Consider the following 19,636-nt stretch of genomic DNA (forward strand, 5'->3'; position numbering starts at 1 on the left):
TCATAGTTATCAACCAGATCATATTTACAAACCAAATTCACATGTTATATTTAATAAAAGATAATTGTTATCGATGAAAATATTTGAAATTCATAGAATATTAAAGACTATTATAGATATTAGAAAATGAATATGTAGTTATGTATAATAGTTTGAATTTAGAAAAAAACATTAACATTATAATTATCCACAATTTATCTTGGTTTTAATAACATTGAGGTGTGATTTAATTTAGATTTTATTTCGTTTATGTAAGTATAATTACTATTATATACTGTATAATGAGTCATTGTATACTTTGGTATTAGATTACCATGATAGATTAGATTTGTCAATAAAGACCGAAGGATTAAAGTATTATATATTATATATATATATATATATATATATATATATATATATATATATATATATATATATATATTGTTTTACGATTAGAAAAAAAAACTACAGAAAGAGAGGAAAACAAGAATTTATATATTTACAAAGAGAATTTAAATTTAAATAATTCAAATATTTATTTTAATATTTTTTTAATAATATAATTCAATATATTAAATATATAAAAATGTTATATATCAAAGAATAATTTAATAAATTTTATGATTTTTTATATATTATATTTTTTTTTTATTAAATATGTGTGTGTGTATATTTATTATAATTATTCTTTATAATACACCTGTTTCTCTCCTCTGTATTTTATCATAATTTATGAACTTTAATAAATTTCTTTTTACCTTTTCTGATAATATCAACATATATAACATATATCATATGTCATAATGTCTTAAAAAAAACATTAGATGAAATTGTAAGTAGATATCTTTATAAAAACATTTATAACTAATCAAAATGATCATGTCATTTTGTGACCTTTTTCCTAGGTAAAATGAAATATTAGAAAAATATTAATATTTAGAACGATCGAAGAATAGTTCCTATATTCATTGTTATCATTCAATGAAAATTTACTTTGTCTGTATTGAATGACCTTTAAGAATAACAATGACAGATGGAGGGAGAGAAGGAGAGGGAGAAAAAAAGAGATGGACTGAGAGAGAGAGAGAGTGAAAGAGAAGGACAGAGAGAGAGAGAGAGAGAGAGAGAGAGAGAGAGACAGAGAGAGAGACAGGAAGGGAGAGAGAGAGAAAGATAAAGAGGGAAAGAGAGAGGTAGGGAGGGAGAAAGAAAAAATTACGAATTTGATATCGATCCTTACTATAGGAAAATCGACCACAAAATTTGCTTTGTTAACTTATCTATACGTTGCTTGTTCGTAGCCGAGTTGTCTGTTCATAGAAAGAGATCCTGTCTGTATTCTCTGATTTATCTATGCTGTGCATTCTCTGTAGGAAGGCCGTACGTTGACATAGATGCATAGAATATTCTACTGGCTGCTTGAAAGTCAAACGAACTATATCGATTTTTTTATCGGTTATGTTACAATAAATTACAGTTCTGTTTCTTATAATATATGAAGATGCGAAAATACTTAAGAAAGAGAGAAATGATCGTCTCTATAAGTTAACGATCATGTTAAACCCTTTTTTAAACCCGACCTTATTTTTCCTTGGTTCTAAATAGACGTTATATAATATTAAACTTATAGTTCTTCTAAGTTACAATATATTGTTATAATTATACTATAATAAATTTAACTCATACTATAACTAATAGTATATAATATTAGGGAGACCGGAAAGTAATGTCGTTTCTGCGCATGTCGATATTTGATTGTGATTAAAAATAAAAACTTGTTAAAAATTTATTCGTTTGAATTTAATTTAAGAAAGCGACATTACTTTCCGATCCCCCTAATAGATATAATTATAATGTAATATCTATAATTTATACTTTAACTAATATTACATAATAAGTGTTATTATATTATAATATGTATAATATATATCTGGAAAAAATTTAATCAACGTTTAATATTTAAACTTAATTAATTCATTATTAATATAAATTAATTCTAATAATTTTGTGACGAAACAATAAAATAAAATTTCCAAAATTCATATATGAATATACACACATACACACATACACACACACACACACACATACACACACAAATATGTGTCCATAGAGGATTAAGTTAAAATATGAGTTAGGTTTTTTTTTTTATTATTTATATATAACAAATCGTAATAAGAAGAAAAAGTGAAGAACTATTGAAGACATCGATAATTTTATAAATCAATGATTTTTATTAATACAATAAAATGAACTTATTATTTGTACAGTAAAAAATTATCAGATCGTGACTGAAATTGTTTTTGATTCTTATTTTTATTTGTTTTATTTTTTTTCCGGATAAACAATCGATTTTGTTTATATCTATTGCAATAGGTTATAAAAAATCGAATAAAAAGAAACTTATTGATAAAGAGAAAAGGGATGATAAGTGAGTTTAAGAAAATGAAGTTATAGATCCGATCAGCTGGTATCGTACGATACTTTCGATTAAAATGGAGAGAAAGACTATTACGACCAGTTGATCGTTCCTTCGGTCTTATCGTCGAATGGTTCACTTTAAGGACCGATCGATATTCGGACTAGATTCAGGAGACGCCAAACGATACCTAGTATTCGTGACATTCGAGGCTCGTTGACAATGAGTACTTACATTTCTAACGATATGTCTCATCCTGGAAAAATGAAAGTTTCCTTCGAGAGATTATATGAAAGTAAATTTTATTATTATTATTATTAGACGGATTAAAGTAATAAGGTTGATTAATATACGAAACGAACGATCTAATAAATTCAAATGATTTTGTTTTTTCTTGAAAAAATTAATCAATTGTGGAAATGGCCTAACTATATATATATATATATATATATATATATATATATATATATATATATATATATATATATATATATATTTTTTTTTTTTTTTTTTTTTTTTTTTTAAGTAATTATTATTGCAACATAGATAAAACTAATATCAAATGAATATTTAACAAATTGAATTTTTTTCTAAATTTTTCGCTTAAACCCTATTTGTAGTTATTCAAAATAATCTCTTCGATTCTCGAAATCTATGTCGATGTTAGGTTTATTCAGCAGGTTTTCAATATGTGTCGCACATGTGAAGTAACGTCATCAACGAGTTTTGGATAAATAAGAAAATTCTTATCTGGTACGATCGTACGTTCCGTGAATATTGAAGCAGAAGCATGCATTCGCCGTATGTGTGCGAAAGACGTGCAACGAATTTACGAGTGTGTGAATACAATAGAAACACAGGTGCATCCACCTGATTGGAGTATCTTAATCAATTTTTTTCAATCATTTATCGCACCAAAGAGAACAAAATGTGATTTGAATATTACATGACATTACGAAGGATTAAATGACAATGTATAATAATTCTATCAGATTTTTTACGATGTTTCTTTTGCAGTTATAATCCTTGATCGATTCTGTCATGAAATTGCGACAAACGACATACTTCGAACTTTTCGAAGTCCTCAGATTAGTTTTTCTCATCAGCTTTTTCTCTCTTTCTCTCTCTCTCTCTATCTCTATCATTCTATGTCTTTTCTAATTAGATGTTCAAAAGGTAAAAGTGGGAAAGGATGACATGGAAAATCAAGAGATAAGGCACGTTCATTCTATCTTTACATGACCGTTTCGTGGCCATTTGCTCACGTTTGTAAGTGACACTAGCTACATATATTAACACTCGTTTATTTACATATGCACGTTTAATCCAGGTTTTTATCTCTTCTCCCCATCTGGTTACCACAACGTCGATTATAATACTTGTAAATTTTTTTTCTTCTTTTTTTTTTTTTTCTATCTTCCATATACCCATGTTAGTTTCTAATCGTCACTTTTATCTTTACCTTTCTTCCGTCCAACGTTTCGTTATCAGCCTTTTTCCCTCTGTTAAAATATTAATTTAAATATAAGTTATGTAACTGGTATACGTATTTGTATTCCTTTTTTTTTCTAAATCTTATTTCATTTTTTCTACCGTCATAAAATTCAATCTTTCTTCATAATATTCGAAGGTGTCAATGTTTTCTTCTTGCATTATATCTTTCAATCGATAAAAGTTTTGTTTGTTTTATTACGTATTACAATTATTTTTGTATATGAGAAATATTGTGTTTATAAAGAGTTCATTTATTTATGTTTATTAACACACTTATGTATAATGAATTTTCTACAGAAGTAAATGCATTGATACAAATCGTTTGTTTTAAGATATAGACGTTTAATTCAAAAGAATATATATATATATTTATACACACATACACATATTATCTAATGCCTTTTTTTAATTTGGTATTAATCATGCGATTAATTTGTTCTTTGTTGGAAGGACTTAATATTTTACCAAGCGTTATTACCGAAAATCAAAAAATACCGGTATTTATTTCGGGATTTTTTTTTTATTACAAACATAGTTAGTTATGTAAGATCGAAATATATTTTTCTTTTTGAATAACTTAAAACAATAAAAATGTATTTAATAAAAATCAGCTTATAAATTTAGATTTTTGTTAATTCTAATTATTTATATATCGTTTATTGTATATCCGATAAATTATATCTTAATGTGATTTAGTAGATACATATTTTGAAGACGAGAATGATCTTTCATTAATTTATGACATTAACTTATATTGATAATACTGCTAAAGCAATTTTAGTTGGCGAATATAATTCTGGAAAAATCATTTTTCCTTTATTCGAAAATTTTAAAATGATTCTCTTTAGACCGTCCTTAGGACAGATTGAAAATGAAGAACCACCCCTTAGTGACATTTGCAAAGATAGGTTCTGTCGTGATGAAATGTTTCATGACAATGCGTTATTGCTCGAGGGATTAGACGAAACTACAGAATTTTTTGATCATGAGAATGAGAAAATTTTTCCAACGGTTCCAAGAATAAATTTAATTCATTGTGTTTGTAAAAAGATGTACGTTGTAAAACGTACGTTATTGTAATGGTAGTTTTATCATAAAACATTTGAGTTCCTGGTTTTGATCGAACATTAAAAGTATACTTAATCAACTAACAAATTATATATTAATAATGGACGTAGAAAGGAATTATAACATTTCGACGATTGCAAACATCGTATTATTTTTTATATGCGATATCACACTATACATATTATCAAAAAAATACTGGTAATTATTTTGGTTAATATATTTGGTATTACAACGATTTCGACATTATATAGGTTTCGTTATAAATTTGTTAACACAATGTCGTAATGTCCTTATAAATATCTTGAAAATTGTAAGAAAATAAAATAGAAAAATCAAAAATAATTATTTGTAAATATCGGTTAAAAATATCGCGTTATTTTCGAATAACTGTACTACTCTCGCATTTCGGTTTCTATAACGGTAAAAGATATAATACCAATATTTCCTCTCTTTCTTTTTTTCTTTCTTTTTTATTTGCAGTAGAAGTCCCTGTTTGGCCGAGTTCTTATCTATAATTTTACACATATGTGATATCTCAAGAATATGTCCGGTCGAATTTTAGTACGGTCCTCTTAGGTGGACTCATTTCGAAGTTTTATCGCAAATCAAGGAAGTTGAAACAGAGACTTTGCTTGTCTTCTGTCTTGCTTCCATTCCTCTTTGTCCTATTATTCCTTTACCCCTTACCCTATCCAACTCACCCATCCATACCTGCGGACAAAATTTACGAGATTATAGTCGAACGAAGCTCGTCCCTTCGAGTAGCAAAAGACTACTTTTGGTCGTAATATCTTTTTGCTTTTCTTCGAACGAGCTCATCAATTCGGTAGGGTGCTTTTACGTTTCATGAAATCTTCAGTTTTTATTGAACAGAATATTTTCAGGGAGTTTGTATAATAAATGATAAATATTATTTATTTATTTATTTCTTTTATTTTCTTTTATTAATAAACGATCTTTTCTTTATTCAAGAACAAAACTACCGACAATTATTCAGACACGTAGATATGTAGATATTAACAAATTGATGATTATAATGAGGAAATATTTTGCATTTTGTATGTATTAATACTCGATTTGTATGTAGTAATAATCGATATAAAAATGAGAAGTATTTATTCCAATTGGTAATTTAAATTATAAAATATAAATAATTGACCATTTTATTTTTTTTCAGTTTTGTTCTTGTTATTGTTGTTGCTGTAATAATGATTATTGATTAACAAAAGACAATTAATAACTTAAAAATATTTGATATACAAAAAAATAGTTGACTATAAAATGTTTGTTCTGTATTTAAGTATATCTCATATACTATATATTAGATAAAAGCAGAACAAAAGAAAAAAAGGCATTTATAAAATTGTATGTTATATTTATTTAATATTACAGATAAATTTCTCATAATGTTTTGAGAAAATGTCCGATTAAAATAATTAATTTTATGTTAATTAATTTGTATTATTGATTAACGCATCATTTTGTTAATATCAATAGATTAATATCAATATAGAAACAAATTTTAAATATTAAACGATGTTTCAATGCATAATTTTCGTATAATTATATTATATACAAATATATAACGATTTATTCTTTTATCATTTTAATGTAAAGTATTATTTTAACATTTTCCTGATATTATCTAATATTATCGAATATCTTTTTAATATTATCTATTTCTAATATCCATTACATCTTATTAAATTTCAAGGTAAACACAAAAATGTCAGAGTTACAGAATAACGTCGGAAAATTTATTTTAATCACATATAACATATGTTCTACGTTATAGACTGAGCATTTACATATGTAATTACGTATTACACACACATATATACATATATACACGACGATTGTTATATCACAGGTTAGATGATTAAATTCACAAGTTTCCTTTTTTTTTGTTTTTCTTTTTTTTTCTTTTCTAGTTTTCCATGCGTGCCATAACTATGGACAATGGGTTTAACATTTAACATACAACCAGTCGCAGAAACGTTTGAAAGCAAACGAGTCGATGAAAGAAAATGAAGCGTTGAATTGACTCGAGACACCCTATATACATATGTATATATAGTACATATATAGAAACTCGGATAGGCCGTCGATATCGTACGACCTTGCGGCATCGACCACTCTCCCATTTTCCTCTTACCTTTCTGCACATGAACAACGGTATTCTTTCATTCGCGAAAATCTCTTTCTCTATTTTTCTCTTTTTTTTTCTTCCTTTCTTTCTTTCAATTATTCGAAATTCTCATCTCAAGAACGGTACGTTCCGATTATTTGTAAAAGAAAAAAATCTTGTACTTGTATCAAAGAGAATTATAATTTTTTATCTTTTTTCCAATAATTTATTCCATTATTAGCATGTATGTGCGTGCGTGTGTGTGTAAATTTGTCATTTATAGTATTGAAAAATAAACAATAGTTAATTATTAATTTTTAATTATTTTTATGGTTAATTATTATTTTTTAGTTAATTTTTCTTTTTTTAATTATTTTTATTGTTTATTTTTTATTTGTCAAAATGTATTGCAATACAGTTATATGTCGTCGATGCTATTTACATTTGACAAAATTTTTTTTCGTGTGTATATATATATACACACATACACACATATATACTCTACATGTATATGTATCTGTAGATATGCATACGTTTTTGTGAAAAAAAAGAAGATAAATATTAATTCCTACATTGCTAAATATTAGCTCGGTGTTAATTTTTTTTTTTCGATTGTATTTCTCTTATATATATATATATATATATATATATATATATATATATATATATATATATATATATATGTATATATGTATATATACATATATATTATATATACACATATGTATATATATATATCTATTTATAAAGTTCCAACAACTCGAATATTTATCTTTTAGTATTTCGAAAAAAGAAAAAAAAATTGAAGTATGTATCTTGAATACTCTCGTAGAGGAGTATTCGAAATTTTCTTTTTGCGAAAAATATTCATTTTTTTCTCTTTTTTGTTTCCTCCTCCTCACGAATTCTGCGTAACAATACGAAAACTTCAAATATTTCGAGCCGAACATATAAATTTTATCTTTTTAATACTTGTAATCAAAATTTTTTATCCTTTTGTTTTTATTTTTTTATTTTTTCTATCTCAATTTACAAGAGAACACTTTATTTAATGGCTACACGATCAGAAATAATATACCAAAAAAAGAAATATCGAGAAAGTAATGTTATTCTTAAGAAAAAAAAAAAAGAAAAAAAACGAGATGCCTTTTTCAACTATTCCATACATAAAGTCTAACAATAAAATAAAAAAATAAAAAAGAATAAAGAGACAAACAGAAAAAAAATCAAACCAGAAATAAAGTATATCAAAGAGAAGATATATACTAAAAAAAATAACGTAATAAATAGTCAAGTAATTTAAGAGTACATCGACGAAAATGAAATAAAGAGATTCGATATATTTTATCGAATTAGTCATAATCAAACGGATAAGTCAAAAAAATAACTAAGAAATAAAAAAAAAAAATTAACCATAAGTTATATATTAAATATGAGTCAAGTAATTGATGCGTATTATTTCGATAAAAATAAAACGAAATAATTCGGGATATTTATAATCAATCCAATCAAAATCCAATAGATAAATTAGAAAAAAATGATGACATTATGTATAACAAAGAAAAAGAAAAAAGAAAAAACAAAGAAGATAACGTAATAAATGATATAGCCAAATAATTAAAACGTAGGATAGATACATATTTCGAACGAAAAATGATACGAAATTAATTTGACATATATATATATATATAATATCTCGAATTGATTATGTGAGGTGATAAACGAAAATATGTTTCTTTGTGAACAAAGGAATAAATCTTTATTTGTTAATTAATAATTATTTGTTATTTACAATCTTACCTGTGAACAAAGAAACGACAATTTACGTTTATTATTCACACTACTTAAATTTTATTTAATATATATTATCTTTTATAAATTTCTTTATACACTTTCGTGCTACTTCTCTCGTCTAAGTTCTATTTCCTATTGCCCGTTTCTCTTCCAAATCTTAACGGCTCGATTTGTAGGTAACAAAAGAATTTATTGATAACAAAAGACAATGGAAGGGCGGGACATGAGAAGCGCGGCAAATCTACCTGAAGAAAATATACTTTCTTTACATATATTTCAAAAAACGAGGTAATTTCTAATGGGGTATAAATTTGAGAAATTAAATAAAATCAAAGAAAAAAAAAAACAAAGGAAAAAAAAGAAGAAAAAAAGAAGGGAAAAAAAGAAGAAAAGAAGAAGAAAAAGAAGGAGAAGAAAAAAGTAGGTAAATAAGAATTTAGACAAAATAAATAGGAAAAAAGAACTTCTCTTACGAGCTAACAACATTTGCCAATATACGTTTAATGCTAACAAGAATACGCGTACAAAGTGAAAGACAGAGATATACATTCGGCTAAAGAGTAAAGAGATAGATAGATAGAAAGACAGACAAAAAGAGAGAGAGAGAGAGAGAGAGAGAGAGAGAGAGAGAGAGAGAGAGAGTGAGAGAGAGAGAGAGAGAGAGAGAGAGGAGAAAGAGTTGACTACAATACCTCGTATGTATGTATACATGGGTACGTGTGTGCGCGCTCGCGCGCACTAGATATCGCAAGAGGATGAAGTATCTACGTCGTCGGGGTGGTTACGGTGCCGACGAGGGTGGCTAGATGGCGACATCGAGGGGAGGCTCGTACGGATACGAGGGAGGTTGAGAGGTAGAGAAGTTGGGTGAAAGAGGAGAAGAGGTGGTGGTGGGTCGAGAGGGTGCGCGCTTCCGTTCAACTATGAACATCGGTGAAACGTCAGTTACCTCGCGACGATCCCTCCGTGAGGGTTTAATACGTTCGAGTTATTTCGTGTTACCACAATAACCGGACTTTGTTCTACTCGTTCCTGCAATTTCATTCTCGAGTACGTTTTCTATCTTTCTCTCTCTCTCTCTCTCTCTCTCTCTCTCTCTCTCTCTCTCTGTCTGTCTGTCTGTCTGTCTGTCTGTCTGTCTGTCTGTCTCTTTAATCATCTCTATCTCTTTCTGTCTTTTTATAATTTATCTTTAACTTTTTCTCTATTTATAATTTATCTTTATCTTCATTTCTATCCCTCTCTTTCTCTCTCTCTCTCTCTCTCTCTCTCTCTCTCTCTTTCTTTCTTTCTTTTTTTTCTTTATTTTTATCCTTATCCTTTTCTTTCCGTCTTGATCTCTTGCTCTTGATCTTTGTTTGTCTCTCTTTATCTTTATCTTTACTACTAACTCTTCCTCTCTCTCTCTCTCTCCCTCTCTCTCTCTCTCTCTCTCTCTCTCTCTCTCGTCTCAGAAACATCATTTATATTCGATTTCTTTTTTTCATAATTTCTCCACTTCTTTCAATCTAATATATTTCTCCGTTAAATCCCATTGAATTTCCGTGAAATCTTTTTATTTATTTTATGTTTTAAGTTACGGAACATCATCATTCAACGGAATCGTATGTTTATTTTTCCTTCAGAATAATTCGTATACATAACGATAGTGCTTCTCGGTAAGTGTCCGACGATCAAAAGAAAAGGGAAACGTCATATCTCTTTTCTTCAGTGTCACGATGTGTGTGTTGTTAACGTTGTTATTATTGTTGTTGACATTGATGTTAATGTTGTCTATTTTGTGTGATTGTGTGATTCCGACGACGATGTGACGTTTTTTCTCTTTTTCTATTTCTCTCTCTTTCTCCCTCTTTCTCTTTCTCTCATTATCTCTTTGTCTCTCTCTCTCTCTGTCTCTCTCTTTCTCTCTTTGTTTTTCCAATATTAAATCGTTTTATCGTAATCGTAGTCGATAGAGAATGATGACCGTCGTTTAAAATGATGCTTCTTCATCGATTTTGAGAATTCGTATAATCGAGACTATCATGCTAGTTAGAATTTAAGATGTTGATTCTGAGCTGATAACTTTGTTATTAACTTGATTAGATCGTGAGGCTATTTCTGAAGAGTACGACTAATTATACGACATTCCAAGATTTATATTGATTGGTATGGGTTTTTTTTTCTTTTTTCTTCTTTTCTTTTTTGTTGAAATTAATGTTACTTGCATAATGAAATCGATGATATCTTAATTTGTTGTTATAGTAACGATATCTTCGTAGATTTCTTTTTTTTTTTTTTTTTTCATTTAACTTGAGGATATATAATTGACGATAAGTTCAATAATTAAAAGATAATTTAAATGTATAAATGATTATATGTGTGTGCGTGCGTGTGTGTGCGTATGTGTGTATGTACGTATGTTTGTATGTACGTATGTTTGTATGTATGTATGTGTTGTTAATTGGACGAACTCTTAAATATATTTAATTATATATTACACATTAAGATAAAGATACATGGAACACATTTTTTTCGATTAATCGAATGATCGCTTCTCTCTTTCTCTCTCTTCGCTCTTAATTTCTTTTTGTAATCCCGATTATCTTATAACGCGTGTTGCATATATAATTCGTGTTTGTTAAAGGTGATTATTTAGATGTACCTCGATTAAATAAACATTAACTTACGGTACGATGGTCGGTACGATAAAAACGATTTCCACGTCGCACTGCTACCAATTATGACGTCTGTGATAATCATCGTCGTTTCCACGAGGGAGAGTATGCCCTTATTAACTTGTGTAAAACGTCGAGATTATTTAAGTTTAACATACTCACATGTTTGGGTATTTCCGTTTCTAACATTCGCCTAAAGGATAGAATATAATAGTTTCTTTTTTTTGTCTTTTTTTCTTTGCCTCAAGTCATCGGATCATAAATCTTACAAATAATGTTTCGTTTTCTCTCTCTCTCTCTCTCTTTCTCTCTCTCTCTCTTTCTCTCTTTTTCTCTATCTATCTATCTATCTTTTATAATTTTCTAATTTACGTTGGAGATTAGCGCCAAGTGCACATTTCTATCGAATTATCTCTATACTCGGCTCGCTATTGTGCCTTCAATCTTCCTAATGGTTCGTTTAATGCAAGTTTCATACTAACGATGTAAGTTTCATTGGAATTAACACAAGGAACGTCTAAATGTTTTGTTTCTAATGGGACTTATGTATCTTGAATCTATATAGATTTGATTTGGATGTTGTGTTGCTTTATAAAATAAAAAGCAGAAAAAAATTATAAAAAGAAAATAATAAAAATATAAATTGTTTAAAATCTATATAAAAAGAAAATAATAAAAATATAAAGTGTTAAAAATTTATCGATTTTGATTTCTTTTTCTTTTTTATTTAAAATTGCATTCCATTCGTTCATTTATTGCTTAGATACTTTTTTTTTTAAAGAATTCTTTGAGAGAAAGAGAGAGGGAAAGAATGAGAAATAAAGATAGATAAAGAGAAAGGAAAAGAGAGAGAGAGAAAGAGAGAGAGAGAGAGAGAGAGAGAGAGGAAATGTTGTTACATAAATTATACTATGTTTGCATAGTGTTGGATTTTTGTCACGTAGAAAAATGTATATGAGAAAGAAGAAGTTTTATACCTAGATCCTGGGAATTATTATATCAGATGTATTGTTATTGTCACGAGTTCTATCTTTTTGAACGGTAACTTTGAAAAACTTACTATTCGAAAATAGAGTTTGTTTTCTTCTTTATTTCTTTATCGCAAAGATATGAAATTGTGAGTCGAACGTGCCGATGGTCTAAAAAGAACGTGTCTTTCATGTACACGTACGAACACGTAAATATATAGATAATAATGTAAGAAAGAGTTAGGTGAAATCGATAGAATTCATATACATATATATCATACGATCATATTTTATTCATATCTGAAAATGATATACAATTATATATAATTATATGTGAACTAAAGAAAAATGAGTAAGTAGATTTATTAAAGTGTTTGTATCATGGGATGACAATATTATTTTTTCATAAAATTTTCAAATGTTAATAATAATAATACAATAATAGATAATAGATATATAGATTTATTAATACTTTCCATCATGAAATGTATGTAAAAAAATAAATTTAATTTTATATATATATATATATATATATATATATATATATATATATATATATATATATATATATCTGATCTGATATTTCGTTCAATTAATAAAATGAATCAGTAGAATATAATATTATTGAAAAATTGCTTTGAAAGAGATATGGTTGGGGAGACTTAAGCATATAACTAATGTATTTCGATATTTCATATTTCTATATGTACTTACGTGCATATACGTATATGTAAGATAAAAAATAAAAAAGATTAAATCAAAGTTCATCGAGATCAAATTTAAGAAAATATTATAGAATTATAGTAAAAATGATTGATATACTTATATAATTTATGTAGGAATTAATAATTTATGCGTCGTAAACTTGTAAATAAAAAAAAATAAATTCTTATTCGCGATGAATATTTTATATAGAAAAAGGAAAGAGATAAAAACAATCTCATTCAAAAAGAATGATTTACGTCGATCGGTATGAGATAAGAAAAGATATAAATCAAACGTCCGTAATTATTCCGTTCGATAGTTTATTTTTTTTTTTATTTTTTCCTTCTTCCTACCTCCATCTCTCTTCAGCCAATGTAAAGAAAAAGAATAAATACTTATAAGCGATATAAGGAATCAAAAGTAATCGTCGGATTTTTAATCTCATCGACATTTGCCAATTCGTGTCGTATTCTTGTATTTGAGAATTATAGAAAAGGAAAATATAAATTCGATTTCAATTAGATCGAACTTAAATCAACCAAGAAGGAATAGTTGTTGCTCTTAAAAAAATTTGTTCCTAGAGAGCGTGTTCACATAAATTTAATCCTCGCTGGATATCTACAACGTTAAGCTGACTTTTATTCGATTACAAACGATTCGATTCGATTCGATTCGATTTGTGTGAAATTCGAAATCAAATTGATCAAAGTGAAATCCGAAGACGAAATCGTTTTTATCATTTTTATCAATCGATATCACACGTCACGTGTGTATAGATGCACGTTCTTGTCAATGATATTTTTATTTTCCTTTTTTACTATACTTTTTTGTTTTTGATTTTGTTTTTGTTTTCTATTCCACAGTACTTTTTATCTTTATCTCGACGACTTTTATTAATAATCTTCCATAGATATAACCCATTCAGATTTGTTATTTTATTTTTTGTGAAAACAAAATCACGAACGATACAGCCGAAACGTTATCGAAATAAAAATATCGAAAAGAATTTTCGTATCGGATTCGTTAAAATTTCTTCTTTCTCTCTCTCTCTCTCTCTCTCTCTCTTTCTCTCTCTTTCTCTTTCTCTTTCTTTTACTTTTTTTCTCTTTCTATTCTCTTTCAGAAAAATAAACGTTCGTGTACGCACGAGAAGTTTAGTTATATTTTTGTTCCAACTTTTATCTTATTATCGCCGGATGTTGAAAGTTGAAACCCGTATAACCTACGTTTGTTCAGCTTCGTAACGAAAGAACGGCCATGTATGTATGTATGTAGAGATTTATTTCGGAAAGCTGGTATTTACGTAGCCATTTGCATCCGTTCGCGATTCTAAAATAATCCATAACGCGGCGATTCGATTTGCAACGAATTGAGAGATCGAACGACTCCCACAGCGACGTTTAAATATTTTCTTGATCGGAGATATTTCGAATATCGTTATTCAATTCTTCATGCGATGATATGATCGGAAGAGTAATGAAAAAAAAAAAAAAAAAAAAAAAAGAAAATGAAAAGAAAAATAAAAGAGAAGAAAAAATATCCTAATCATTGAAAAAAATGAGATATTAATAGTTAATATTTATTATTAATAAAAAATACGAAAGTTTATATAGTATATAATATATATATATATATATATATATATATATATATATATATATATATGTATAATGATCAACAATAATTATAAATATTTTGGAATAAACATTTTGAAAATAAATAATTAATTTCTTGTTGTTCAAAATTAATGCAGATTGAATCGAAATTATTTATTTGAATTTCGATATGCCAAAGTTAAAAGTATAATAATAATTCGTTTGTATTATTGAAATTTTAAAATAAATAATGCCGATATTACTTATTTACATATAAAATATTGAAAATGTCGACAATACTTATTGATATACCAAATACTGTAACTACATCGGAATTCTCGGTAAAAAATAATGAAAATTATGTTATTATATATATATATGATCAACGCAATATTATACTATCTCAATTTTGATGAAAAAATATCACCGTTGTTTATGTAATTATAAAATATAAAAAATTTTAACATTACATAAATTTTATCCAATATATTATGCCATTGGTAAATATTATTGAAAAATTTTCATTAGAAAATACCATTGTTACTTATGTAGCTATAAAATACAAATAATTCTGGTATTATTAATTAACCAAACCAATATAATAATATTGAAATTTTCATAAAAAAAAAAAAAAAAGGAAAAGAAAAATAATGCATCGTTTATGTAGCAATAAAATACAGATAATTCTGATATTAATTAAGTATTCGGATACTATATGAATGTTATATATTATTAAAAATGTTATCGTTATATGTTACTAATATAACATTATTTATATATTTATACAGTACAAAAACATTCTTACATTGATACTTACATTTAGTATTATACTATCGGCATACATCTGCTATTCAAATTTTTATATATATATAAAAAAGAAAAAATGAAGTACAAAAATAAAGTATTATTTATGCATTTATAATACAAAAAAGAAAAACACAAAAAATTCCGATATTATTTTTTATCGATGTCAATGTCAGCCATTAGGTATATTTCAATCAAATTATCGTATCACTGACAGATTACGAGACCAATCTTGAAAAGATCGAGAAGAAACGGAACCCCTTGATAACTCGTCGTTCGTTGTTGAGAATGAAAGAGAGAAAAAAGAGAGAGAGACAGAGAGAGAGAGAGAGAGAGAGAGAGAGAAATATATACATATATACATCTATAATCGAGAGAGAAGAACGACCTGTATGTCGATGGAAACAGCCAGTTGATGCTGTCGAAGAGATTGAGGATGGTGAGGATGAGGGTGAGGATGAGAGTGAAAGAGAGGGAAAGTAGGAAGCTGGAGAAAGGAGAAGAGAAGCTTTATCGCTTTTCAATCCACCGCGGGTTAAGTGCGTTGGGAAAGCGCTCTCTCTCTCTCTCTCTCTCTCTCTCTCTCTCTCTCTCTCTCTCTCTCTCTCTCTTCTCGAATGCTCTCAGCCGTTGGATTTCTGCCAACGCTGGGGATAATAACCTTCACCTTCGTGTGCCCGAGCTCGAGCCCAAGCCCAAGCCTCGACCCGAGCACTTTGCATTAACGTCGAATTAAAACGATCGTTCGTCTCCTTTTCCTTTTTCCTCTTTCCTCTTACCTTTTACCTACCTACTCTATCTATCTTAGCCGACTCTTTACCCCTCAGCCTATGTCTTAAACCCTCAATACGCTTCCCTTGGCCTTTCTATCTGTTTCTTTCTTTTCACTTTTCAAAACTTCTCGACGGCATTATCATCGAATTTTCCTTTTAAGCGGGTTTGCACGTAGATAGTTAAAAAAGAAAAAAGAAAAGGAAAGAAAATAAAAATCGATTTTAAAAAAAAAAAAAAAAAAAAAAAAAGAAAATATTTTTATTCGACGATATTATTCGTTTCATTTAAGTATGTTCCCGTAAAATTTCATGAAACAATTTCCTTCTTCCCGTTCAATCTCTTTTCCTCGCACATTGAAAACAAAGAAAAAAAAAGAAAAAAGAATGGAAAAAGAACAAATTTACGAAGTTAAAGCCGTTTGAGATTGGTCCTAACGAGTTTGAGATTACATGTCTATGTAATAAGGGAAAGATTTTTTTTTTTTTTTTTTTAAAGAGATAGTTTTCTTTTTTTTTTTTATCTTTAATGCCATAACATATCGTTATAGAGAGGATTACATAAATTACAAATTATTTTGAAATATTTTTATATAATTTTTTTTTTCTTTATGTTTTTTTTTTTTTTATATGTTTAAATAAAACGATAAAATGATCGACTTTTTTTTCAATTATCAAAAGTAATATAATATTGAGGATTTAACGTACTCTAACGAGCTATTGAGATTTGAAAAATAATAGAAATCAAAGTCCATTGATGATCGTATAAAGTCTTCTTTCGAAATCCGTCCATTGTGTTCGAGTTAATGGATTTTTATTCGCATCCGTTAAAATTGTTCGACGACGCGAATTCTCGTGCGCTCGTTCGGGGTGATTCGTTTACTCGATTATCGCGATTAACGTCGTTACGCTTACGCGCGGATTAACCCTCCTCCAACCCCGCTCCTTTCAAAATTTCCTGTCATCATGATTTACGCGTGTACGACAATGTTCACAAAAAGTTTTCGACAAAATCGTATTTCTCTTTGCATACTTGCATCGGTATTTTCTTCGTTTTTTGTATTTGTCGTTTTTTTTTTTTCCCTATTTAAATATCAACATTATGTTTTGCTATCATAACAAATACTTTACCAAGGGAAAGAAATTTTATCGTAGGAAAAATATTAATAATAAAAGAAAAGTAATATTAATAATAATAATAATAAAAATAATCATAAAATAATAATATAAATATAATAATAATAGTGCGAGTGTGTAAGATATAATAATCAATTGTAGATAAAGTTGCATAAGTATTTCTTCTATTAACGTTAATATCTATGCGTTTTATTATTCATGATAAGTTTAGAAGAGACAAAAAACGTAACTACGAAGACACATAACAAGAATTTCGTTTATATTTCCATTCATTTTTTTTTCTTTTTTATTTAATTTATGTAAAATGAATATTATAGTAGTAATAATAATACAATATTAATATCAGTATTAATATTATATTGATATTTAATGAATACAAAAAATTATTACAGTAAAAAATGTTATATTTAAAGTTATAACATTAATATTATAATATTATATAACAAAATACTTATAATATTACTATGATATTTTAGGAACATTATTTATTTAATATAAATATTCCTTTAATATAAATATTTTATATTTTATTTCAATTGTATAACATGTATATAACATGTATATAATGTTAATACTGTATTAGATAAAAATCAATTAGAATTTATATATTTTTTCTAAGTATTTAATTAACTTTCTGTTCTCTTGCGGATGAGTAGGTATTAATAAAAAAAGAAAAAAGACGACATTTCGAAAAATTCATATGGAATAATCTTTTTGTAATATTCACTCTCAATAATTTTACATTACATAAATTTTATCTTTATGGTCACATGATTACGCTGAAAATATATTAATAATAAAAAAAAAAGAAAGAGAGAGTGAGAGAGAGAGAGAGAGAGAGAGAGAGAGAGAGAGAGAGAGAGAGAGAGAAAGAGAGAAAGAGAAAGAGAAATCATTAGCTTTAATCAATCTCGACGAGCATCGTAATTATAATTTTTCTTTGGAAAAAAAAAGATTAACAAAACCGTAATACCTTTTAGCCAGGATAAAAGGTGAAAGGTCTATTTTGGAAAATGTTCGTTGTTCGTTAATGGAGCATCGGTAGGAGTTGGGGATGAGAGAGTCTGTGGAAGGAAAGAGGTGGGAGGACAAGAACAAAATGATTAAAATATTTCTTCTCGCTCGGAGATAAACGAATGACAATGCGGAAGATCATTTGTCAATATCCAATGACGCTTAGGCTCGTGATTAATTCTATGCAGATGTTTCCACGAACGAAAATGAAAAGTACAAAATTCCCCCTAGATTACCAGCTATTTATCATGGATTATTGTAAATGGATTATCGAATCTATTTTTCATTCGCAAAAATTATCCTTTTTTTTCTTTTTTTTTTTTTTTCCCAAGTGTCCGTGAAGAACGTTATTTATCTATTATTATCGAGTGCGATTAATTATGATTTTTGGATTATATACGTTATTATATATTCTCTTGCTTGGTTATACACTTTTATGTATATTTTTACAAATATTCGTTCTTTTTTTCTTCGTTTATTTGGCACTTCTTTTTGTTTCGTTGTTCTTGTCTTTTTTTTTCTTTTTTTCTTCTTTTCTAATATTTTTTGTACTTCCTTTTATAAAATTCAAAATTTGCCAATAACTATTTAATTATATTAATTACATAAATAGAAGTAAATCAAATAAAAGTTGTCTTATTTGTTCGTAATATTATTTTACTCGAGCGGATTTGTAATTTAACCATCTCTGTATATATTTATATATATAGATGGTTAAATTATACATTTTTTTTTCTCATGAAAAAATTATTGTGAAACTTAAAATATATTTATATTTTATAATCAGTAAACATTAATTAAAGGATATAAATCAATAATTAATTTTTTGTAACGAAAAATATTAAATAAGATTTAAAAAGTAGATGTATGTATATATATTTCTTACTATATACACATCATATATCTATATATATAAATATGTATATATATATATATATATATATATATATATATATATATAAATTTTTCAGAATAATGATATAAATTAATATAATATATACAAAAATATGATTTATATAAATAAAGTAAATATAAAATATAATAATAATAATAATAAAAATAATAATAATAATAATAATATAAATTTTTAAATAATAACAA

General features: G+C 27.0%; 1 protein-coding gene across 3 annotated transcripts in view; it reads left to right on the top strand.

The window, feature by feature from the left end:
* Nucleotides 1–19,636, top strand: part of LOC124950445 (TLD domain-containing protein 2) — a 230,844-nt gene that overhangs the window by 3,466 nt on the left and 207,742 nt on the right. The window contains exon 1 of one of the 3 annotated variants that reach the window (XM_047497148.1): nt 9,531–9,935. The exons of the other annotated variants lie outside the window; for them this stretch is intronic. The gene's annotated coding sequence lies outside the window, so the exon portion shown is untranslated. Of the gene's footprint in view, nt 1–9,530; nt 9,936–19,636 lie in introns of those variants that run through there. 3 annotated transcript variants of the gene reach the window in all.

Source organism: Vespa velutina, chromosome 7 (genome assembly GCF_912470025.1).
Source record: "Vespa velutina chromosome 7, iVesVel2.1, whole genome shotgun sequence".
Taxonomy (NCBI): Eukaryota; Metazoa; Arthropoda; class Insecta; order Hymenoptera; family Vespidae; genus Vespa; species Vespa velutina.